This window comes from Bos grunniens, chromosome 22 (genome assembly GCF_055505025.1).
Source record: "Bos grunniens cultivar Pamir isolate PY7600 chromosome 22, Bosgru_T2T1.0, whole genome shotgun sequence".
In the NCBI taxonomy this organism is placed as follows: domain Eukaryota; kingdom Metazoa; phylum Chordata; class Mammalia; order Artiodactyla; family Bovidae; genus Bos; species Bos grunniens.
The window spans coordinates 36,867,195-36,891,470 of record NC_141186.1 but is presented as its reverse complement, the minus strand read 5'-3'; the positions used below and the strand labels follow the sequence as shown (position 1 = coordinate 36,891,470).

General features: G+C 41.8%; 2 long non-coding RNA genes across 29 annotated transcripts in view; one reads left to right on the top strand and one right to left on the bottom strand.

Annotated features, from left to right (window-relative positions):
• The window catches only part of LOC147348292 (uncharacterized), a 160,306-nt gene that overhangs the window by 31,810 nt on the left and 104,220 nt on the right, over positions 1-24,276 (bottom strand). The gene's annotated exons all lie outside the window — the stretch shown is intronic.
• LOC147348293 (uncharacterized) overlaps positions 1-24,276 on the top strand; it is a 360,187-nt gene that overhangs the window by 258,795 nt on the left and 77,116 nt on the right. For 3 of the 22 annotated variants that reach the window (XR_015151370.1, XR_015151383.1, XR_015151364.1), the window contains one exon: positions 16,047-16,224. The exons of 17 other annotated variants lie outside the window; for them this stretch is intronic. This is a non-coding gene — a long non-coding RNA (uncharacterized LOC147348293). Of the gene's footprint in view, positions 1-16,046; positions 16,225-20,048; positions 20,230-24,276 lie in introns of those variants that run through there. 2 more of the 22 variants (XR_015151380.1, XR_015151371.1) reach the window with 1 other exon arrangement.

Genomic DNA, 24,276 nt, shown 5'->3' with positions numbered 1-24,276 from the left:
TTCAGTGTTTATGGGGTCGCACAGAGTCGGACCCAACTGAAGTGACTTAGCAGCAGCAGCAGCAGAGCCCACTTGTGGCAGTGTGCCTTCACCATGACCAGGTCCTTCAACATTACCTGGGGAGTTTGTTTAAAATGCTGAAGCCTGAGACCTTGTCCTGATCCACTGAATCAGAATATGTAGATGGAAGACACAAGGACTGGTATTTCAAATCACCCGTCAATTCTTATGCACAACCAAATTGGATATCCTTGACTTCATCTGACTGTTAATCTAGTACCTGAATCTCCCCATGTAGACCCAGGCCACCTTCAAGCCTCCATAATGGGGGACTCACCACTTCTCAAACAATCAATCCTACTCTTAGTCTGGAATAATTATCAGAAAGTTCTATACGTTGAACACAAATATGCCTTCTAGGAGTGCCTCCCTGTTGGCTTTCACTTCCCTTCCAACCTCACTCATTGCCAGATGAGGAATATATTTAATCAGGAAGGCAGAAAGGACAGCTACCCCGAACAATCTACATTTTCTTCCTCTCTAGATTTAGTATTCTTCAGGAAGTCTCCTCTAGCTTCTCTAGACCTAATTAAGCACATCCTACCCTGAACTCTCAAAGTGTACTGCAGCTTCTCTTGTATGTGCATTCTCCACATTTCTGTAATTCAGTTTTGTAGGGACAGGCACAGACATTTGACGAAGCCAAATAAAGCTGAAGTCATGTCCCAGCCAGTCACTTTCTCTTGGTGAGCCCTTGAGTACTTTCTCTCGGGCCTTCATCTTATCTGTAGAAAGGGTATGATAACAGCACCTACCTGGGGAGAATTCTGAGACTATCACAGGGCTTAGCTCAGAGCTGGTTCCCAGTAAGTGTTCTGTTAGTGTCAGCAAGGAAGGGAGGAAGATGCTATATACCCCTCCATCCCGGGTGCTGAACTTCTCCAGGGACTGGATCATTATAACTTATCTTGCTTTGAACCCCTAGTGTCCATCATACAATAAATGCCTAAAAAGAAAAGATTTACTAAAGGGATGACTAAGTAATGAAAAAGCGAAGATAAAACAGTGGTCAAGAGCAATGGGACTGGAAGATCATCCACCCAGTTTCGAATCCCTTCACCACCTGTTGCTTCATATGTGGTCCTGAGGAAAGACCTTCATTTCTCTAAATTTTAGTTTACTCCCGGATAAAATGGAGTGGAGTCCCTCCTAGGGTGTTGGGAAATATTAAGTTAGATAATGCCGGCAAAGCACTTGGCATATAACAAAAGCTCAGTAAGTGCTAAAATAGCATAATTATTGTGATTATTACTACTATTTTCATTATTATTAATAGTATCCCCTCAACATGCCCCAGTGGTTGCTAGGATAAGAGGCTTGCCTGGAAAAGATGTCACTGCTCATGGAGAAGTCTTATCTCTGTTTGTTTGTTGTTTTCTACTTTCTACCCTTAGATCCTTTGGGAGACAGATAGCCAGGGAGACAGTTTGAAGTGGGGACTGGGCTAATGGAGGCCCATGCAAATCCATCTGAGTATTATACACACAGTAAATCCTATCGCTGCAAAGCTATGCACAGTTAACATTTCCCTCAAAGCCATAAACCAGACACTGCTCCTCCCCCCAACATGTTAGGAGCAGGTTTAATTAAACTCCTAAACAAGGAAATAGCAGTACCCAAAGGAGATGGAGGAATGTCTTGTGTCTAGACCAAATAAAGGAGAAACCATAAATACCGGGGCTCTGAGACATCAACATTTACACTCAGAAGGCTCTTCTTACTGCTAACCTGACTCTTGAATCCCTCAGAGATCTGCCCTTGACTACCTCCCCCTGAGCTGAGACAATTGGTCAAATAAGGGCACCTGCTTCTAGAGAGGTCAGATAAGTTGAATGCTGAGTGTCCTGCTTTCTATGAGCTGGACATTGTGCAAGGTCCTGGGGGCAAAAGATAGACACAATTCTTTTCCTTATGGAGCTAATGGTCCAGTGGTGCATGGAAACCCCCACCAGAGAATTTGCATCCATAAACATAAAATTACAAGGAAGAGTATTATGAAGTAAAGACTCAGGGTGCTTTGAGATGCTATAATGTTATTTGTCTGCAAGGAGGACGGGGAATTTTTCTGTTGGGAGCTAATGAAATCAGCGGCGATCTGATGGAAGGACAGGGGTTCTTTAGATAACAGGAACAGGGAGTGGTCTGGAGAGTGATGCTGGCAGAGAAACCGCATGTGCAAGGCACTTGCGGAAGAAGGGAACTAAAAGACCTGCTTGATGATAAGAGCAAAAGCATGGTACAAAGTAAAGCTGGAGAGGAGAGGGTGGTCAGAACTACGGTAACAGACAGCCGCCCTAACAAATTCGGTGCTTACTGTAAGAGCAAAGAGGAGCCATTGAAATATCATGAGCAGTGGATTTATGGAATTTGCATTTCAAAGAAAATAGTAAGAGACTAGACTGACAAGACCAGTTGGGAAGCTATTATAGGTTGTCTGGCAAGAGACGGTGGTGGCATGGACTGCGTGATGACAGTGAAGCTAAAGAGAGGTGGATGATATAGTCAAGAGATGGGACTGAGATGAGAAAACAACACTTCAGATCTGAAACTAGGAATTGCAGAGCTACGTTCTTTGAAAAAATAACATGGGAATTTAAAAGCCTACAAAGATAGATAACAGAAGGTAATTCAGTCTTACTGAGCAATGGCAACGGCATTTACAAAATCATACTACTGCATGACAAACTTAGCTTAAAAACGATTTGCATTTATTTTCCAATAAGGGTGGCAAGATCATTCAGTAGAGAAAAGACAGTCTTCTAAACAAGCGGTGCTGGCAAACCTGAGTGTCCACAACCGAGAGAATGAAACTGGACCCTATACCACATAAAAAAAAAAAACACCTCAAAAATGGATCAAAGACCTAAGACTATAAACATTTGACAAGAAAACATAGGACAAAAGCATCATGGTATTAGATTTGGCAATGATTTCTTGGTTATAACATGTAAAGTAAAGGTAGCAACTGAAAAAATAAACTGGAATTCATGAAGAGTAGATAATTTTGTATGTCAAAAGACATGACATTGTCAACAGAATAAAAATCAACCCTTAAAATGGGAGGAAATATTAGCAAATCATATATTTGATAAGGGATTAGTGTGCAGGATCTATATAGAATTCCTAAAACTGAACCACATATGACAAACAAAATCTTGACTTGAAGTAGAGCAAAAGATTTGAGTAGGCACTTCTCCAAAGAAGATATGCAAATAATCAATAAACACATGAAAAGATGTTCAATGTCACTAATCATTCAGTTCAGTTCAGTCACTCACTCATGTCCGACTCTTTGCGACCCCATGAACCTCAGCATGCCAGGCCTCCCTGTCCATCACCAACTCCCGGAGTTCACTCAGACTCATGTCCATCGAGTCGGTGATGCCATCCAGCCGTCTCATCCTCTGTCATCCCCTTCTCCTCCTGCCCACAATCCCTCCCAGCATCAGGGTCTTTTCCAATGAGTCAACTCTTCGCATCAGGTGGCCAAAGTATTGGAGTTTCAGCTTCAACATCAGTCCTTCCAGTGAATACCCAGGACTGATCTCCTTTAGTATGGACTGGTTGGATCTCCTTGCAGTCCAAGGGACTCTCAAGAGTCTTCTCCAGCACCACAGTTCAAAAGCATCAATTCTTCAGCACTCAGGTTTCTTCACAGTCCAACTCTCACATCCATACATGACCACTGGAAAAACCATAGCCTTACTAGACAGACCTTTGTTGGCAAAGGAATGTCTCTGCTTTTGAATATGCTATCTAGGTTGATCATAACTTTCCTTCCAAGGAGTAAGGGTCTTTTAATTTCATGGCCTCAATCACCATCTGCAGTGATTTTGGAGCCCAGAAAAATAAAGTCCAACACTGTTTCCACTGTTTCCCCATCTATTTCCCATGAAGTGATGGGACCCGATGCCATGATCTTCATTTTCTGAATGTTGAGCTTTAAGCCAACTTTTTCACTCTCCACTTTGACTTTCATCAAGAGGCTTTTGAGTTCCTCTTCACTTTCTGCCATAAGGGTGGTGTCATCTGCATATCTGAGGTTATTGATATTTCTCCCAGCAATCTTGATTCCAGCTTGTGCTTCCTCCAGTCCAGCGTTTCTCATGATGTACTCTGCATATAAGTTAAATAAGCAGGGCCGCTTTTTTTCGGTGGTGGGGTGGGGGGCGGGGTGCGGTGCAGAAAGAATACTGGAATGGGTTGCCATTCCTTTCTCCAGGAGATCTTCCCGACCCAGGGATTGAACCTAGGTCTCCCTCATTGTAGGCAGATGCTTTACCAATCTGAGCCACCAGGGAAGTCTCACTAATCATTCAGTTCAGTTCAGTTCAGTTCAGTCACTCAGTCGTGTCCGACTCTTTGCGACCCCATGAACCTCAGCACGCCAGGCCTCCCTGTCCATCACCAACTCCCGGAGTTCACTCAGACTCACGTCCATCGAGTCAGTGATGCCATCCAGCCATCTCATCCTCTGTCATCCCCTTCTCCTCCTGCCCACAATCCTTCCCAGCATCAGGGTCTTTTCCAATGAGTCAACTCTTCGCATCAGGTGGCCAAAGTATTGGAGTTTCAGCTTCAACATCAGTCCTTCCAGTGAACACCCAGGACTGATCTCCTTCAGGATGGACTGGTTGGATGTCCTTGCAGTCCAAGGGACTCTCAAGAGTCTTCTCCAACACCACAGTTCAAAAGCACCAATTCTTCGGCGCTCAGTCTTCTTCACAGTCCAACTCTCACATCCATACATGACCACAGGAAAAACCATAGCCTTGGCTAGACAAACCTTTGTTGGAAAAGTAATGTCTCTGCTTTTCAATATGCTATCTAGGTTGGACATCACTTTCCTTCCAAGGAGTAAGCATCTTTTAATTTCATGGCTGCAGTCACCATCTGCAGTGATTTTGGAGCCCAAAACAATAAAGTCAGACACTTTCCACTGTTTCCCCATCTATTTCCCATGAAGTGATGGGACCAGATGCCATGATCTTCGTTTTCTGAGTGTTGAGCTTTAAGCCAACTTTTTCACTCTCCACTTTTACTTTCATCAAGAGGCTTTTTAGTTCCTCCTCACTTTCTGCCATAAGGGTGGTGTCATCTGCATACCTGAAATCCAAATCAAAATTCCAATATGCCACCTGAAACCCATAAGGATGGCTACTATTAAAACATTTTAAAAGTGATGTGTTGATGAAGAAATGGAGAAATTGGAACCCTTGTGCACTGTCAGTGGAAATATAAAATGACAGACTTACTGGGAGAAACAAAAAATTAAAAACAGAATTACCATATGATTCAGCAATCCTGCTTCTGGTTATATTCCCAAAAGTATTGAAAGCAGGGTCTCAAAGACATGGGTACACCCATATTCACAACAGCATTATTCACAATAGTTAAGACATGGAAACAACCCAAGTATTCATTGATAGATGAGTGGACAAACAAAATACAGTATATTCATACAATTGATCATTATTCAGCCTTAAGAAGGAAGGAAATTCTGACACATGCTACAACATGGTGAAACTTGAGGACATTAATCTAAGTGAAATAAGCCAGTCACCAAAAGGGCAAATACTGTATGATGCTCCTTATATGAAGAACTGAGAGCAGTCAGAGTCATAGAAATGAAAAAGTAGAATGATGGTTTCTGGAGGCTGGGGAGATGCAGAAATGGGGACTATTTTTCACTCAGGTCACTGGGATGGAACAGAGTTCTGGAGATGGATGGTGGTGATGTGAGCACAACATTATGAGTGTGTTTAATACCACTGACCTTTATACTTAAAAGTGATTAAAATGACAAATTTTATGTTATATATACTTTACCACGATAAAATTTTGGGAGAAAAATCTGGCACAAAGTTAAGGATTCACTGTGGAGGGCCCCAAATGGAGATGGACTGCCTATGCTCTGGTTAAGTGGAATATATAATTCCACGACAAAAACTCCAAGTTAAAAAAAAAGGACTATTTGCTGGTGGCATAGTGGTTTTAGACTAGCACCTGAGTCAAATCAGAGTAGGTTCAGACCCAGTTCAGCCACTTCCTGGCAAGTGATTAGTAACACCTTCATCCTGACCCTGAGTTTTCTTATCAGTACAGAGGAAATGATGAGCCCGGCTTTGTTGGGTTATAATAAGGCTAGAAGGGGATTAGGTGAAAATTAAATGCTGATCATGTGTTTCAGTTGCCTGACTTCGGAGCCTGGACTACATATAGAATAGCTTGTATCTCACGTAGGAATAGACACAACAGAAAGATGAGCGTTGTTTCTTTGAGGGCAGGAAAGTTGTACCACATCTCCATCCCTAGCAGAATAGAAGATCATCTTCAACAGTGACTGGTGGATTTAGAATTGTAGGCATAGAGCAACCTCTCTCAAGTCAAAGGATAGCACAATGTTTTGAAACTTTTTGGGATCCCTGTCCTCAGAAAGATTATGTTATATGCTGTGAGCCAGTAATACACTCTGCTATTTTCAATTTGATTTCATTAAAAAAAATCTGGTCATGACTCACCAAAGTGATTTCCTGACACTTAGGTCATGACCCACAGTTTGAAAAACACCCAGTTAGGAAATTCACAATCAAGCCCTTCCAGGAAGACTTCCAGAAGCACCCTAACCCTAACCCTATGGAGGTTGTTCCCACACTTGAATTCCCTTGGCTTCTGATTCTAGGCTGTGATATATCATGAATTCATGACTCTTCTCTTGCCTCCCTAGAAATATTCACTGCTGATGTGTCCTTCCTACCCTACCTTGCCTAGCATCCTTCTTTAATTTTATATCCAGGAGACTTAAGATGCTGGGACAGTTTAATACATATTTATGGTTGCAAAAGAGTTGGACATGACTTTGTGGCTAAACAACAACAACAATGATGGTAGAGGTAGGTGCATGTGGCCAGAGAAACTAGCATCAGTTTCAAGTTGGTCAAGCACAGACTCGGTGCCTTGCACTGTGCAAGGCTTAGGAAGAGGCTGGGGCTCTTCCAGATCCCCAAAGCCTTCAAGGCTGAGAATGAGTTCAGAGTGAGGAGCGAGCACACAAGCCCAAAGGGGACATCTCTGAGGGCTCCTGAACCGAGATGCATCATGACTGGAAATTTGCCCTGCGCCAGAGAAGTGTCCTTAGCCATAGAATAAGACTCAATTGCCTAGAAGCAGAGGAATGGCACAGATCTCCTTGCCGGGCTCAAATGTGTGAAATAACCAATGCGCTGAGAGCTCACCTTCATGTGTGAAGTGCACAGAGAATCAAGCAGATGCTGAATTCCAGCAGGCTGGAAAAAGAACTGATTTCCGCCCCCCGCCCTCCCCCATAGCTGTTTAAGCTTAGAATGGGCATTCAAGACTGAAAAGTAGCTGAAAAACCAACCCACTGGTGAGTTCATAGCCTTGCTAAGTCAGAGAATCTTGGGCTTGTTAGGAGGCAGTCAACACTAGATCCCCATTTTCCTCTACCTCCTTTAAAACTGTTTGACTATGAATATGTTTCTTTACTTCCCTGAGCTGTTCCTTCCTCAGTGTAAAGTGGACTGATAAAAATACCTATAGAACAGGGTCATTAGAAGCAAATGAGATAATACACATAAAGCCCCTGGTAAGATCCCAGGCATAGGGCAAGCCTTTCATAAACATAAGCCAGAGTTATTATTTTTCAACATACAACATAGCGTAATTGAGGGGAAAAAGGCAGCCACCCAAAACAGCTTTTCCTCCGTCAAGCCAAAAGAACATAGTTTCCTAGTGAGAAAATGTGGATGTTCAGACCTGATTGCTCCTGGAACAACACGAGATTCTATCTCAGGAGTCTCTGTGTTATGCCAGTGTGCACATGTTCTTTAGCTGAGGACCATCTGTTAGACTACAGATGCTGTCATGTGGCTCCTGGGCTTGCCCCTTCATAGTAGGATGCCTCTGGTGTCAGGGACGTGCCCTGGGGCGGACCTCCCAGGCTCAGAAGACTTCAGCCAGTCTCAGAAGCATTTAGGAAGCAAGTTTTGGTAGATACTCACTGGAGACTTTAGGAGTCTCCTCTTCCCTCTGATCTCTTGGTTTCCCCACAACAAGCCACTATCGCTTCCTGCTCCCCTGGGAAGCATACCTTTGAGGCCTCTACCTATTCCAATTCTAACCAACTCCCAGGCCTGCTTTCTCCATGCAGCAGTCCTGGAGGACTCCAGCATGTATCCATCCTTCCTTTCACTTCACAGTAAAAATTGAGCATCTGCAGCAGTTGCTATCCAACACAAATGTGAGTCAGACACATAATTTCCCATTTTCTAGTAGTCACATTAAAGAGAGTAAAGAAAAGAGGTGAACTTGAGTGTAAGAATATATTTTAAGGTCTGGCGTGTATTTTACACTAACGGTACATTTCTGTTTGGACTAGCCATATTTCCTGTAGTCACATGGAGCAAGGAGATTTTGACTACTCAGTGGTGGTGGTTTAGCTGCTAAGTTGTGTCTGACCCTGTGTGATCTTACGGACTCTAGCCTGCCAGGCTCCTCTGTCCATGGAATTCTCCAGGCAAGAATACCGGCGTGAGTTGCCATTCCCTCCTCCAGGGGATCTTCCCGACCCAGGGATCGAACCAGTCTCCTGCATTGGCAACCAGATTCTTTACTGCTGAACCACCAGGGAAGATTTGACCACTTAATACCCCCTCAAAAGTAAACTATTTCATGAACATTTTTTTTTCATACTGATTACAGATTGGAATGATAATATTTTAGCTGGATGAGGTGAGATAAAATGTAGTGTTTGTACTGACTATTCTGGCTCTTAGGGTTCTATAGCTGGGTCCACCTCTGAAGCCAACAGGCATATGGAATAAAAATGAAATCCACGTTTGTTCCTCCCCCAGCTCCTCAAGCCACAGTTCCTCTGGGAAGAGATAAGGCTTCTCCTCACTCAGGGTTTTAGGTACCTGCCTAAAGTCAGCTTCTGTTGCCTGTGACCATGATCTCAGCTTCCAGGACTGAAACTTGCCTGTGGGCTGGAGTAAGAGAGGAAGGAATAACAGAAAATGTGCATGGGATCGTCCCCACCCTCTCTGACCCTGAGGGGGCCACCTCATGCTCCATGGAAAGAGAAGCAGGGGTGTCTTTTTGCGCTCCTGTGCTGTGTCAGGATTTATGTCGCCCTTGAGCCCAGGCTAGGAAACCTGGGAGGGAAGTCCCCAGGATACTCACGGTCTCATTTTTACTTAGCACTTTGGCTTCATTTCTCAATCTGTCTGCTACCACTTACTTTCCTAAGAGCTCAGATAGAAGTTCTGTGCATCTTGTCCTGGGATTTTGTTTGCCTTCAGTGGCAGAAACAAGGTAGAGTGCGCTTACTCCATCGTAACCAAAACCAGAATCCGCAAGAAACCTTTTATTTTTTTCAGTGTCGTATTGCTTTCAACCACTGACATGAAAGGTATCTATAGAAACTTAAGCTTGGATTAATTAGGATACCATATTCCCAGACCATGCCAAGTATCTATGATAACCACATACTTAAAATGGAACAGAACGTGTTTTTTTTTGTTTTTTTTTTTACATTGAGAACAGATACAAAGGGATTTCAACACTTGTCCTTGACTTGGTAATAAACTAATGATCACAGTTGACTTGTTTCTTTGAGAAAAGTTTAAACACCTATTACCCTGCATTACTGACTCTGTCACACATGTGTTTAATTAGGTAATGTATATAGCCTCCATGGTTTTAGACCACGTTTTTGTAAACATCTGACTTGATAAGGCAGCTGTGGATTTTATTTATTTGGGATCTCTGATCTCCACTCATGGTAGCCTGAAGTTTCCTTTTATGGTAGACAATAGATTTTGTAACTAAGGCTATACTGCTGAGAAGTAATACATCCATTTATTCATGTCAACTAATTTCCAAAAGCATTGTTCACCTAACCAAAAAGGAAGTGATCCACACTTGAAAAACCATTAGAGGGCTAGTCATTACTTTGGACATGTTATGTGCTCAAATACTCACACAGTGCTGGTAATGTACTGATAATGATGAACTAAATTCCAGAAAACATTGTGAAATGATTTGGTGGCTAAGAACACAGAAAAGAACAGGTATTGGAAATGATAATGTGGATATTTGCATAGTAATATGTACAGCACAAAATATTTTTATTCAAATGATTATTCATCCTTATAGTCACCATTTATGAAATGTGATTATGATGTGTAATCAGTTTGCTAAACACCATCATGTTCATAATTTGTGAGTAACCCCAGGTGTGTTCTGCTTAAAGCAGACCTTGTTTATAAAGTCTGAACTTAATAAATGAGATACATTATGAAGAAAATAATTGAGGTTTTAAAACTACTTTGTTTCCTTCACAAACAATGAAGCTATGCACAATTGGGAAGATTGTAGACCCTAATGATAAGGGGGAAATACATGGGCTTCGGAGTCAGAAATACCAAGCTTCAAATTTTTGAAGTTAATCTAAAGCTCAACTTTGTCATCTGTGACTTGTGGAAGATAGCAGTATGTATGTCAAAGGACTATAGATAAGCACATAATATAATGCTGCTCATGTTCATAGTACAATCAAGGACAGGGTAAGTGTCCAATATCAATATATTATAACTACTCTGTGATATAAGGTTTATTTGCATGGTATATAAAATGAACTATTTCTCAGTGGTTGAAATACACATATTTTTCAACTATATGGGTTTGTTCTATTACTTATGATGTTGAAGAAGAACGATTGCATGAGGAATAAGCCTGGTAGGAAATATGCCAGCATCAAATATTTGAATTTTCATGATTTTACAACTCTTATCTCCTGAATGAAATCCTTTTAACAGTCATCTTATTTTCTTAGGCTCTTTTCATCTTCATCACTTACTAAGCACCCAAAATGTGTATTTGAGTATCTACAGAACCCATGTGAGACATAATCCTTTCTAGCTGTGAAAAAGACAAGATGTACCAGAAAAAGTAATCTTTGGGAATGAGGATTATTTGTGCCACTAAAATTTGTGACAGAAAGAAGGCAAGTTCATTCACTCCTTTCTTCATATCTTGCTCAATGGGTGGTGGTTTTAATGAGATAAAAATACTTAACCATCTTCCTGTGCTTTCAAGTGGGATGAGTCATTTGAATGAAAAGAAAGCAAAGCTGAGATGTCATCATACTGGGAGATGGAGTTTAGGAACTCTGTTATCATTAAACAGTAATATCATTCTTTAAATACCTATTGAGCGCTGGACTCTTTGCTAGGTATTTTCACATTCAATCTATACAATAAGGATGCATTATTACCTCCATTACACCTTTGTGGTTCATGAGGCTTAAAAATGCTAAGTAACTTACACAAAGCATAGAGAGAAAAGTCTGTACTTAAACCCAGGAGTGTCTGCTTTTTTTAGTATTACTCCTACCTCAACTCAAGAATATATTTCTGTTGTTGCTCAGTCAGTAAGTCATGTCCAGCTCTTTGCAACCCCATAGACTGCAGCAAACCAGGCTCCACTGTCCTTCACTCTCTCCTGGAGTTTGCTCAGATTCATGCCCTTTGACTTGGTGATTCCATCTAACCATCGCATCCTCTGTCACCCACTTCTCCTTTTGCCCTCAGTCTTTCCCAGTATCAGAGTCTTTTCTGATGACTTGGCTCTTTGCATCAGGTAATCAAAGTATCGGAGCTTTGGCTTCAGCAGTGGTCCCTCCTATGAATATTTAGGGTTGACTTCTTTTAGGATTGACTGTCTTCAGTCAAGATTAAAGGCAGGAGGAGAAGGGGACGACAGAGGATGAGATGGTTGGATGGCATCACTGACTCGACGGACATGAGTTTGGACAAGCTCTGGGGGTTGGTGATAGACAGGGAAGCCTGGCATGTTGCCATCGATGGGGTCGCAAAGAGTTGGACATGACTGAGCGACTGAACTGAGGACTGACTGTAATGCTGTAGAATGAAATGTCAGCTCCTGTTGAGAAGTTCTGATGATTGAAACATGGCACTTGAACCATAATTCCCTCACTTCTGTTTCTGGCAGACATTGCTGACTGACAACAGTACTTTTTTGCAAAGAAACTGGATTTATCCTCAGAATTCTTCTCAACACAGCCTTCCAAAGCAGTCACTCTCAAGCAACTGACCATTACTAGCTCTAAAAACTACTTGACATCTCCCCTACAGCACCTTGTTAATGAACCTACTAATAGCACATATTATACTATACTTCAATTATTTGCTTCCCTTTTAGTTTTACAGTGACAGAACCATTTAACTTCCTAAATCTAGTCTCCTATGCACAGTTAACCACAGAACACAGTAGGCACCCAGGGAAAGTTTTGCTGGACTGAAAGTAAGTAAATACCAGGGCTTCCCTGGTGGTCAGATGGTAAAGAATCTGCTGGCAGTGCAAGAGACCCATGACCGATCCCTGGATCAGGAAAATCCCCTAGAGAAGGGAATGGCAACCTGCCCTAGTATTTTTGCCTGGAGAATGCCATGGACAGAGGAGCCTGACCAGCTATAGTCCATGGGGTTGCAAAGAGTGAATAACACTAGGCACTAAATACTCTTAGATTAAATCTATTTAACTACCAAATGCTAAACATATGTAATTGGTTAATAATTAGAATGTCTAACATTTTAATAGAGGAAAACAATAGAATGGGAAAGACTAGAGATCTCTTCAAGAAAATTAGAGGTACCAAGGTAATATTTCATGCAAAGATGGGCTCAATAAAGGACAGAAATGGTATGGATCTAACAGAAGCAAAGATATTAAGAAGAGGTGGCAAGAATACACAGCACAACTGTACAAAAAAGATCTTCACCACCCAGATAGTCACAATGGTGTGATCACTCACCTCAAGCCAGACATCCTGGAATGCAAAGTCAAGTGGGCCTTAGAAAACATCATTACGAACAGAGCTAGTGGAGGTGATGGAATTCCAATTGAGCTATTTCAAATCCTATAAGATGATGCTGTGAAAGTGCTGCACTCAATATGCCAGCAACTTTTGAAAACTCAGCAGTGGCCACAGGACTGGAAAAGGTCAGTTTTCATTCCAATCCCAAAGAAAGGCAATGCCAAAGAATGCTCAAACTACCACACAATTGCACTTATCTCACATGCTAGCAAAGTAATGCTCAAAATTCTCCAAGCCAGGCTTCAGCTATACATGAACTGTGAACTTCCAGATGTTCAAGCTGGATTTAGAAAAGGCAGAGGAACCAGAGATCAAACTGCCAACATCCGCTGGATCATGGAAAAAGCAAGAGAGTTCCAGAAAAACATCTCTTTCTGCTTTATTGACTATGCCAAAGCCTTTGACTGTGTGGATCACAATAAACTGTTGAAAATTCTTCAAGAGATGGGAATACAAGACCACCTGACCTGCCTCTTAATAAACCTGTATGCAGGTCAGGAAGCAACAGTTAGAACTGGACATGGAACAGAAGACTGGTTCCAAATAGGAAAGGAGTACATCAAGGCTGTATATTGTCACCCTGCTTATTTAACTTATATGCAGAGTACATCATGAGAAACGCTGGGCTGGAAGAAGTACAAGCTGAAATCAAGATTGGCGGGAGAAATATCAATAACCTCAGATATGCAGATGACACCACCCTTATGGCAGAAAGTGAAGAAGAACTAAAAAGCCTCTTGATGAAAGTGAAAGAGGAGAGTAAAAATGTTGGCTTAAAGCTCAACATTCAGAAAACTAAGATTATAGCATCTGGTCCTGTCACTTTATGGCAAATAGATGGAGAAACAGTGGAAACAGTGTCAGACTTTATTTTTTGGGGCTCCAAAATCACTGCAGATGGTGATTGCAGTCATGAAATTAAAAGACGCTTACTCCTTGGAAGGAAAGTTATGACCAATCTAGACAGCACATTAAAAAGCAGAGACATTACTTTGTCAACAAAGGTCCATCTAGTCAAGGCTATGGTTTTTGCAGTAGTCATGTATGGATGTGAGAGTTGGACTATAAAGAAAGCTGAGCGCTGAAGAATTGATGCTTTTGAACTGTGGTGTTGGAGAAGACTCTTGAGAGTCCCTTGGACTGCAAGGAGATCCAACCAGTCCATCCTAAAGGAGATCAGTCCTAGGTGTTCATTGGAAGGACTGATGCTGAAGCTGAAACTCCAATACTTTGGCCACCTGATGCAAAGAGTTGACTCATTGGAAAAGACCCTGATGCTGGGAAAGATTGAGGGAAGGAGGAGAAGGGGACAACAGAGGATGAGATGGTTGGATGGCATCATCAACTCAATGGACATGAGTTTGGGTAAACTCTAGGAGTTGGTGATGGACAGGGAGGACTGGCATGCTGTGCTTCATGGGGTCACAAAGTTGGACATGACTGAGCGACTGAACTGAAGTGAACCTTTATAAGCACTTACTATTTGTCATGTATTTACTTAAGTGGTTCACAAACATTTGTTTAGCTAAAAAAATGAACACATGGAGATGAATATATCATCTCTATTTTATAAATAATGATACTAAAAGTTCAGAGAGCTTAAACCTGTACTCTTAACCACTACACTGTTTATAGCAGGAAGTCCACATAAAATATAATTTTTACTCTCATAACATATTATATAAATGTATTACTGTACTACTGCTCCTTTCTTGGTTTCAGAAACTTTACCAGGTGATCCCTGAACTTTATTTCAAAATGTTGCCAGAAAATCAATATTTCAAATATCTCTCATGGTTCTTTCGGTCAACATACACATAAAAACAAACCAAAAACCAAAAAAAATAAGAAAAAACTAAATTGACAGATAGCTGGATTAAGATCCTAGAGAAGTCTCTCTCCTTTTCTAGTTCCTCTCCACCAGATCTATTTCAGGGTCTCTTCTGTGCTGGCCATGGAGACAGGTACTATGGGTAGAAAGATGAGTAAGACTTATTCTCGGACATCAAAGTCCCCACGGTCTAGTGGGAAGGCAGTGGCATAACAATGACGGGGCTGTCATCAGCAGAGGCAGGGGAGGTCATAGGTAAATGAAGATGCAACACTTAGCTTTGCCCTGAAGAATCCTGGGCAGTGGACGAGAGTCATCCAGGACGGAAAGCAAGGAAGGGTACACCATGGAAAAAATATAGGCAATGTGATGCGTTAGAGTCTAAATCCAGGCACACCCTGGACGTGATTACTGATGTCAAAGTCCTCACAAATGTTTTATCTCTCTTAAGATGTCTGGGACTTTCAAAACAAAACTCTAGTAGGTGTGTCCAGGAATTCTAGAGTCCCAGGCATTAAGGCTACCATTGTACATGTGTTTCTTACACCAACACATGGAAAAGGTCCACTATTTATTATTTAATGCAGTGATTAATCACGGTTGTTGAAGGAGGTCATGAGTTTTTCAGGGTTTGAGCACACCTTTTCCGTACCCTGTGGGTCCACCTTCTGAAAACAATGAATGCCTCATGAGCTTATTCTTTCAGAACCAAGACCTTCAAAAAGAGGCCCATAACTTCCCCCAATTTCCTATGGAAGACATTATTCAAGTGACAGATGGTCTGATAATCTGCCAAAACGTGCTCCTTGCACTCTAAGGTCAGCTCTGTTTTATTGAAGAGTTTTCACTCACACCAGTACCATCTGGAGCCCACGTCCTCTATCTTAAGCTTCAGATAAATCCCTGTTTACCTCAGAAATGTTTGCTAAGAGACTGCTAAAAAAAATGACCAGTTTCTCCCCTTTGAGGCACGCCTTTGCAATATATGACACCTAGGAGGCTCGTAATAAATGACTGTCCGCTGGGATATGCCTTCAGATGCTGCAAAAGATGCTGATCGGGCACAAAGGTTGGGCAACTCCAGATAAATCTTTTTGTGTGTGGGGGGGTGGAAGTCTGGCCTGATTACACAATTTTCTTTCAGCTGGAGCATCCTAATCTGAATTAAAGCTGCATGTGCTGTATCAACACTCTGACTCAATACCGCTGACATTTCTTTGCCAAATACCTTTTCAGTTCTCGGAATGTGTAAGTGCGGGGCACATTTTGATCTGCTGACGTATGTATATAGAAGAAGAATGGATGGGGGCTTGAAGATGGACTTCAAATCCTGGAGGGATCATGTGCTCTTGTGTTCCTGGCAAATCCTGAGGAATGCTTTTGTTGCGTCTTCCTCACTGCATGCTGGTGTCAGGTTTGTGGCTAACACCTTTCTAAAGGGAAATGTGGGGCTTTGGTCCTCATGCTTTCTCTCTGGGACAACACAGGCTTTCATTTTCAAAACAGGTACATACAGGATTTATGTTCCAAGGTGTTACCCAAGCCCAGTACTGAGTCCAAGGCACTGTGGGAAGTGCCCTAAGCATTTGAGCTAAGCTACTAAGAAAGGCCAGGAAGCTAATCCAGTTACTCTTTTTTTGCGCCAGCCATTTGACCATTGATGCTCTGGGCACAGGTCCGCCTGCCAAGACTGGAAGTGGACCACTCCTGTACTTTTGTGTTGACTTCCCCCTGAGAGCAGGAAAGCATCCCTTTAGTCTTTCAAGTGGACCCAGATGCAGAGTTAACCAGTTTTAACTCCTTTTCGGGCTTAATTAACAGTCTTTTAAGTCAGTTCCTGGTAGGAGGTGAATCTTGCATTTATAATTTTTTTTTTTTTCAGAAACAGGGAAATGAGTAATCCTTAAGATTGGGGCCAGGAAGAAAATTTGGAACTTTACCAGGCTTTTTTTCTTGGGGCGGCGGGGGGTGGGGGGGCAAATACAAAAGCTATTAAGTTAAATTTATTTAGAAAATCACTTATGCTTCTGTTATCTAACAATGCATTCACATTTTTATGTTTTAAAAAATCTAGTCTTCTAAGTAAATATTTAAAAAAATAGGTGGGATAATGGTGTATAAATGTTTACAGAATTCACTTTCTCACTAAAAATCTTGTGACCATTTTCCCCTATACTCATTTCTTAAATATTTAAAAAAATTTGATCTTTAAGTGTCACCTAGAGGAACACTATGTAAAGTCAAACCAGGAAATATATCATGGCAGTTCATAGGGAAGGTTCCAGTAAGAAAGGCCTGAGCTTCAGTTCTGGTTCTCATACTAACCAACTGAATTATCACAGATGATATGTAAATAGTTTCATAACTTTATTATGCAATGCTGTGTAAAATTTTGCTAAAGGATTTACATGTATTAATTTCACTAAATATTAGAACTCTATTTGGCTACTTTATTCCTACTTCATTGATAAGAAACAGAGACTAAGGAATGTTTACTATTTTATCTCACAAAGTGAATATAAGTACTTGATCTGGCCTATGTCTATTTCACCAGTTGAGTTCCTACCCTTTTCCTCTCACTGTTGGAGATCTGATCCCCCTGGTCAGTTCCCCTAATGCCTGGCTCTTTCTCACTTGCACGCTTAGAACCACCACCAACTCTCATCCCTCCTCTTCACCCCTTAATGTCTCCCCCAAATGCAACTTACTCAAGGAAGGCTTTCCGGTACTACATTAAACACTCTCCTGGGAACCTGCATTTTCATTTAGAACACTTATGAAGAGTCATTCTTTTTGTAACTGTGGGTTCACTATCCATCTCACCTGCTACACTGAGGTGCCAAGATCCCCTCACATCTGTATCCCATGCCACAGTGTGAATAATGCACTCATTAATGACACATCATTTTCAACTCTTTAACCATCCATTTTTCAGTTCCCATCAGCTCATTTCTATTCCTGTGACTTTCTACATGACAAAGAGGAAGGATACAAGATGACCAAAATTGCCAAGTTAAATTAATTGTAGGACTGTGGGTGAGTAACCCTGGGGAGGAAGGTTATTTTGAAAGCCTTGTCCATTTTATGTTCCTTTGGGAACAGAGGAACAGAAAGAACAGTTTCCTTTGGAATCTGTGCACACTTTTTTTTTGCCAAGAGAGTGTGTAGATGGCTGTGGAGGGAATGCTACTGCATTCACACCACTTTTTTTTTTTTTTTTTTTTTTTGCCAACATGAAGCTTTAAACCCACGCAAACGTCACCAAGCAAAAATATAAACATACCAGGTCTTAGCCACAGAGCTTCTCCTACCATGGGTGATCAGGAGGGGATAAATGATCCTAAACTGTGTTATTCTAAAGCTCACTGACTCCACACACTTCCTCAGGTAAAGGGGCACCATTGCCTTAGTCTCCATGGCCAGATAAATAAAGGAAACACTGCGGTAACTCTTGTCTTGAAATTCACAAGGCACATTAGAGAAGCCAAGTGATTTTGCAGGAGAAAAATATTCTATTTAATTTTGTTCAGTTTCTAAGTTTATTTAACCATGTTTAGTCATAGTATGCTGTCTTGGATTAGACTGCACCTGAAGCAGATCCCGAGATAAGGATTTCAGGGCAAACAGTTTTACATGGGAGGTAAATTTATAGAAAGCACCAGGAAAGGAAACAGAAAGGAAAGGAGGCCCATGCGGGTGCATTCACAGGCATTACTCCTGTGGGCAACTGGGGACTCAGTCTTCTTGGGGACTGATGGGAAGATGCTTCAGAGGTGACCCATGTCAGGAATGAGGCAGCTGGATATTTATTCACCAACTCTCATCTATAATAAATGAGAGCTGCTTCTAGGGTCACTATCTCCCTGGCAATTTGAGCCTGCCCTATAGGATATTCAGAGAATGAGGTCAGGCAGAGAGTAGCAAGTGTGTACAACAGAGTACTCAGATTGTCATGCATGGAAACTGTGAGTGCCCGCCCGAGGTAAATGGGACACTACAATGTCTACTGCCCAGATGCCCCTTTTTCCTTTTTATTTTTCATACAAGACACCCATAAATGCTTACTGGAAGCAGTTCTTAAGGAACACAATTAGGAAAACAGAATTCCAAAATTGAGATTTCAAGCAGTTCAACAAATTCCAAGAGCTATCTTTTATCTGACCACACTGAGCCAATGCTATGCTATAGCTGGTAAAACTCCAAAGGGAATTCCTATAAACGCAACCAAATACCAAACATGTAAATCTCAAGGTTCAGCAGAAATCGCATTGGAAACTCATAACTTCTGGGATGCTACTTCAAAGAGCCTTCCAAGGATTCAAACTTAGAATCAGGTTCTAACTTGGTCTTTCTGTGAAAGAGAAAAGTTATCTTTCCCACAGCCAAGGGCTCAGGTCAGGGCAGAGTAACTGTGTCCTATGGATGATGATAACAACCTACAGCCACAACCTGCTAGAGAGTGTTGTATACAGATAAAGACACAGACAGAGAGATCCCAGGACCCTACTCTTATGGAATGTCTTACATCCTAGCAAAGTCAGACAATCCAATGTTAATAAATCAACAGAGGAAATAATCTTACATAGTGTAATAAAGACATTAAAGAAGGAAATTAGGAAGAGTAGTTAGAGGAAGATTACTTAGGGTTGAGTGGTCTAGAATGGTGCCTTTGAGGAGGTGAAATATGAGCTGACACCACCTTGATTTAGGAGGAGACAATATCAAGCACAAAGGTCTTGAGATGGGCATGAGATTGGGGGTATTTGAGAACTCAAAAGAGGGCCCTGGAGGATCAAGACTGAGGGGTGAAGTATGACTAGGGAAGGATGACAAAGAAGGCCCCAGCTGGAACTTCTTGACTGGACATTTGGTATATTTCCCTTTCCATTCTCCTGTGCTAAGCCGTTTAAGTCAGTCTGACTCTTTGTAACCCTATGGACTGTAGCCTGCTAGGCTCCTCTGTCCATGGGTTTCTCCAGGCAACAATACTGGAGTGGGTAGCCATTTCCTCCTCCAGGGGATCTTCCCAACCCAGGGATTGAACCAGCGTCTCTCATGTCTCCTGCATTGGCAGGCAGGTTCTTTACCACTAGTGCCAGCTGGGAAGCCCCATTCTCTTGTTTTTAAGCAAATAGTGTCCTAAAGCATTAGAAAATGTTGGCTGAGTACCAAATGACACTCCCGTGTATCATTTGATCTCTGAGAAACCTAAGGAAACTCACTGAGTTCTGTCTCCAGGCAGCCATCCTAATGATTTCAGCCCACTCTCCAGCATCTCCCACCAAGATTGCACATGGCCTTACACAGTAAAACCAGGACCTAAAAGCTGAATGTCGACCTGCTCTTCAAAGGCCCTGTGTCCTCATCTCTGTAAAGAAACAGCATAGTGTTGCTAGGACCCACTTCTCATTGGAAGTTGGTAAGTCTACACCTTCTGATCTCACCTGTGCTTCCAGGGCAGCCCCTCCAGACGTCTCCCAGTATGGTCCCCTTCTGAAATGCCATTTAGTGACTCTGCAGTCAATAAGTTTGCCCACTAAGTTGGCCCTTGAGGATAATATTAGAGGGTCTCTCTTAGACGTGCATGTAGCTTTGAATGGTAACAGAAGGCTGATTCTTCACACTCTGGCATGGTCAGGGTCAGGAGAAGCAAGGAAAAACAAGGCCAGCTCTTGACCTCTAGGGACAAGGCCACCATAAAAGAGGATTCTGGCATCCAAAGAGCATCCTTCAGAAGGCAGGACAAACCCCAGTTTTATTTCACAAGTGGCTGCTGGGCATCTGAAATGGAAAGAAACACTGACCACTCCTGGTAATATCAGGCAGAATGAAATCAGTGTCCAAACAGACTTCCAAACCAAGAACTTCAGGACAGCAACGGCAAGAGAAATTGATAAGCTCACTGGCTTTCTCTGGTTTGGTGAAGGATTTGGGAGCCAACCAGGTACATGTGGGACCATATGCTTCCTTTGTCACACATGTGAGTCAGGCATTTCGAGACTGAGGAAGAGGTAACACTATGTCAAGGGGTGAAGCATTTATCATCAAGAGACATAGGGAAGTGAGCAGGGCAGGAAAACAGCTCATGAAGAGCTGGGCCAATGGCCTCTCGTCTCTTAGGGAAGCAGCACCTTGGAGGGCTGGATCTGTGGACTTCCTCTCACAAGTGTCTCTCTCCCATCCACGCTACCTTTGCCCCCTGCTGTTCCCTCTATGTCCAGGTCCTTCTCTCAGGATCTCGTTTTTCACCTGTCCCTAGACAGATGCTCTGTTACCTTGGGCAGGATGCTTCACATTTGTGTGTCTCAGTTTCCCCATCTGTGACAGGTAGATATTAATAGCACCTACCTCAGATGGATTTTTTTTTTAATTAAATGAGTTACTATACATAGAAGGGTGCTATTTTTACTTTGAGGCCAGGGTGATTCTCTCTGGTCCCACTAACTGTGGGTAGCAACCGCTCATTGACAAACTGGCAATTTACCACTGTCTATTTCCTTGGAAGGCAACTAAGGATATTAAAAGTGTAAAGTCTCCTGGGTGCTTAGAATCTCTCAGATTCCTTTCTGTTTCATCACAGTATGTTTCAAAATGAATTTTAAAAGGTTTAAATATTCTAAAACAATATGGGTTCATTAAAAATTATTTAGAAAAAGTAGTCTAACAAAAAGCAGATGAAAAATCACAGAGTAGGGGACATAGGAGTTTTGTCTGCCTACATCTCTCCCTGTGGGGAGTCAAGTCTCATGACTGCACAGTAATTCTGCTCCATCCATGTGGTTTGCACAGAGGTGACCCTGACACAGGCACTGATGGGCCAGTGCGCTAGGTGGATGCTCCCCTGGGACTTATGCTGAAGCTACAAAAAGATGCTCTTTTCCTTTGGGGCCCATGAGATATATGATTCATGTCTTTGAAGCTTCCCATGGTGATGAATAGAGAAGGAAGCAGATCCTAGCTTTCTGGATTGAGAGAAAGAAGAGTGGGCAGTAAGATATCCCTAATGATGATTAGAGGGCCCAGATCAAATGACACCATAAACTATGACCATCTCCTATGGGCCAAAAAGTTATATGAGCCAGTATGCTCCTTTTCATATATGTTTTCACTTAAACTAGTTTTAGGTGAGATTCTCTTACAACTAAAATAATTTTGAATTACCACCCAGTAATAACCACATTTCTATTCATGTGTATATCCCTCCAGGCTTTTTTTTTTTTGCCTCTCTCTCTGCATAGCTTTTTAAAAAATGAAAATATGCTAATACTTTTTCCTTTCCTGATCCTGTTACAAAATGTATTGCCTGTGATTAGCATCTAAGTCTTTTTGAGAAAGGATGGAGTAACTTCTGCCGTCCCCATCCCCACCCTGTCACCCTTCCCAACCCCGGGAAGGTATTTCAGAGGGCAAGGGGCTATCCTATGACATCTACAGATTGGCAGTTCCTTCCAAGCTCAGTTCTATACCACTGGGCTGGAGAAGATCAGCTTTGATAGGGGCTTTGGTCTTAGGTCAGCTGGTCTGGACTCCTGCCTGGTCTTTCAAAGCACATTTCTTTTAAGATCCCCCAAACCAGCATTTTCCATAAACATCTTGCAGCTTTTTTTTTAAGTGCAAAGAAATTCAAGGATGAGCACATTGTATACTAAAGATGGTCTGGAGACATGCCACACGGGCAATAGTTTCAGAAATCCAAAAAGAGGCACAGAATACATCTGACTGCCAAATAAGCATTTGGAGTGTAATTGAAAACTGAAAACATGGTAATAACATGGTAGGAATTATACCTGTGATTCTAAAGAAAATGTAAGGTACTGTGGCCTTAGCTGTCTAATTAGCTGATGAGATAATATAGGCTACAGAACATTTGCTAGCAATTATGGTGCTTGCTTGCTCTACTTATAGCTTAAAAATAACAGCAAAGTTTGTTTTGCTAATCTCTCCCCTGGATTTGTGAATTATTTGTTTTTATTATCTTAGAGATAAATGGGAAAGAAAAATCCAATGCAGGAGGAGTTTTTATGAAACAGAACATTTGAATTGTCTTTGAATGTGGATGCCACACTCAATTTAATAAAAACCAAAGCAGACCATGTTGGAAGCTCTAATGGAGGAATATATTTATAATGAGGGAAGTACCTTGGGTCAGAAAACAAACGTAGGCTTTGAAAACCGAGGATGATGGTTGTACCCACTCTGTCTTATTCTGCTGGGTGACTGCAAGGAAGTCACCCACTTTCCTGGGATTCTAACTTCCCTCCTCTGCCTAGCGGTAGCAATCAAATTTGCTCTGCCCACCACAGAGGCTGTGAAGAAAGAGATAATATGCTTTAGACTATTTAGATTTTTCAATAAATATAAACAATAACATATAACCTTATTATAATTCAGATAATGTTCTCTAAAATTTACAGTGTTCATACATCCAACAGATGATGTTATTGTTATAATCCATAGCCATTTTCTCCACTCTATACATCACAGATCTCAGTTGCTCAAGAAGTGGAGAGAGATTCAGCTGTAGTATCAGATAGTTAGGGATGTGAACCATAGTTCTGGCTGTGTGACCTTAGGGAAGTTAGCAACCTTTCTGATATTAGATCTATCTCTGTGCAATGGGGATGAAGCAACACCTGCTTGGCTGCCTGAAACCTTTTTGATGGATAGTAGATACTCATATCATTATACAATAAGCAATAATACCCTCAAATTACAGTCCAATAGCAATGACAGTAATATCATTTAAGCTATCAATTCTGACCACTTTCTCTGCTTTGGATGCCATCCCAAAACTTTCAGTGGCACAACAGCTGTATGAGACAGAAGCTCTCATTGTCATTTTACAAATGAGGCCGGCTGGAGTATCTTGCCCAAAGTCACCCAGCTAACAAGTGGCCCATTGTGATCTGATGCAGAAAATCTCCCTCCAGAGTGTGCCCTCCATACCTGTATCCTTTGTGTCACTCACCTAGAGCCAGACATCCTGGAATGTGAAGTCAAGTGGGCCTTAGGAAGCCTCACTACGAACAAAGCTGGTGGAGGTGATGGAATTCCAGTTGAGCTATTTCAAATTCTAAAAGATGATGCTCTGAAAGTGCTGTACTCAATATGCCAGCAAATTTAGAAAACTCAGCAGGGGTCACAGGACTGGAAAAGGTCAGTTTTCATTCCAATCCCAAAGAAAGGCAATGCCAAAGAATGCTCAAACTACCGCACAATTGCACTCATCTCACACGCTAGCAAAGTAATGCTCAAAATTCTCCAAGCCAGACTTCAACAATACGTGAACCATGAACTTCCAGATGTTCAAGCTGGTTTTAGAAAAGGTAGAGGAACCAGAGATCAAATTGCCAACATCCGTTGAATCATGGAGAAAGCAAAAGAGTTCCAGAAAAATATCTATTTCTGCTTTATTGACTATGCCAAAGCCTTTGACTATGTGGATCACCACAAGCTGTGGAAAAGT